This window comes from Ciona intestinalis, unplaced genomic scaffold (assembly GCF_000224145.3).
Source record: "Ciona intestinalis unplaced genomic scaffold, KH HT001044.1, whole genome shotgun sequence".
Lineage (NCBI taxonomy): Eukaryota > Metazoa > Chordata > Ascidiacea > Phlebobranchia > Cionidae > Ciona > Ciona intestinalis.
In genome coordinates, this window is record NW_004191365.1 from 1,298 (window position 1) to 3,601 (window position 2,304).

Consider the following 2,304-nt stretch of genomic DNA (forward strand, 5'->3'; position numbering starts at 1 on the left):
ATGCTTAGTATGTTGAAACCCGTACGAAGCTTGAGAGGCATCAGGATTTCTGATCTGACCCTGTATAATATATTATTCATTACATTTCAAACATATTGAATAGTTGCACAACTTACCAGATTTCCAAAAAATGCTTCTAAAATGTCCCGACTAAAAGAATGCAGACAAACATAATCAAGACATTGTAACAGCCTGCGAGATAATTCGATAAAAATTTTTGTGGTAAACAACAACCCCTGCAGAGTTGGTCGGGCCATTAATCGTTTGTCTTAAAAAATTTTTGTGGTAAACAACAACCCCTCCAAAGTTGGTCGGGCCATTAATCGTTTGTCTTCTCCTGGGTGGTTCACTTCAACATCATTCTGAAATGGTAAAGTTTTCTAAATTAGATAAAAAGAATACTTTGCAAATACGTAACAAGTAAATAGAACAAGTAAGCAACCTTCCATTTCAGCAACTTTTTAATGAACGTCTCTTGTAACCACTCCAACCTTGTGTCTGAACAGTTGCGAATGGGGGAACTTGTACTGCAATTAATTATTTCAAACCATCTGCAAAACATATTGAGTTATTCATGATCTGCACAAGGCATAATAACTAATGAAATTCACTTAGTTTGAAAACATCAAAACAAAGTCAGATGTTCCTTTTGCTGCTGGAATAACACTTAAAACACTGCCCAACACGCCAACTCAAAACATCCTTAGCTAAGTTAACTTTTTCATTTGCACAAATAATTAATACATAAATTTTCAAGTTAGGATAAGTGATACAACACGCCAACTCAAAACATCCTTAGATCCACAGTTAGTCCTGAAGAATTTAGGATTGGTGACTTTGCATCCACTTCATATAATTTAACAATGTCTGTCCACAGTATATTTCCACCATTGATATTCATATATCGTGTGCCACCAGTTGCGAACAGTCTGCAATTTATAATTCCTTATTTGCTGCTATTATTTTGTACAGTTAGTTTTTATGTAAGATAAAAATGAATATACCTTTAACAATGGCAAGGGTCCGAACATAAGTAGATGGGTCGATGTGGTGCATTTGGGTTTGGAGCAGTAAATTTTCCATCTTGGGGGACCTGGTTACTGCCACTAATCAGTTTAAAAAACCTGCGATTAAGTGACAGTCTATGTCTATCTACAACTACAGCATGAATCTGCAGACCTCTCTTTTCACATTCAGAGAGCAGCTTCCAAAAAATTAATGCCATGTGGTAGGCTGCAGCAGATTTTGTGGGATACCCCATGCAAGGGGGAGGTGAATTTCCCGTTTAACTGTTCTCACGTAGAAAACTGAAAAATATTGAACTGTTTAGTTTTGTATAAAGGGCTTGATTTATCATTACAAAGCTAACCTTTATGGATTTGTAGACTGTTCAACAGTTTCAAGCTCAGCAAGCTAGAATAACTTTCCATCACGAATAACTACATTCTCGCGAACTTTAAACATAATAAATAAAAGGTTAAACCACTGTTTATATTTTAAACTAACTCACTTTTCATTTCTCCTAATGTAATGAAACCATGGCGCCCTCTATAACAGGCCCGGTTTTGCAGTGCTTGTACGAATTGTAGACAGTTTTAATGAGTTGTTTAACGAATTATAGCATTAGATAGTGTTTGCTCGTGGTTTTAGCAGTTAATACGGTATGAATGTTTAATTTATTATTCAGTTTACGCGTATTATTTGTATAAAGTAGACAGCTGCTTATTTATAGTTGTGTTTAAGCAACGAATGGCCGCCGGTGCAAGATTTTCCAATCGCACCCATGAGGTTAATCTTAATGCAATCATAAGGTTATTTCTGGTCAGTGTTTTTGTACTGGGGAGCTTTCATATGATGCTGTTGGAGATGAAAAATAATCAAATGCCCCAGCAAGTGTCTTACCAGAATACACAAGCTTACCAACTAAATAAGCAGTGCATTTGAATTCCTGTGAGAAGCATCTACGGCTTGCCACAACATTAACAGGATAATAAACTGCCTGTTTTGCCATCTGTCCAGCCAAAGAAGAAATTACAATTATAAAGGCAAGATAAAAACATTCATGATAAAAATCCTTTTAAATTTTGATGGCAAATAAAGGTACACTGGATATATCTTCCTGGACTGGATGATGACAAAATTACAAATGAAATTATGGGAGGAAGGAAGGAATATTTGTTAAAGCGGTTGGAAACAAACTTTTGTGTACACACAATATGTTGTTCCTGGGAATGAACTGCAGCCATCTTGACCTCTATTGGTTACATGTGGTAAACAGAAAATTGGTGTTTTATCATCTGCATC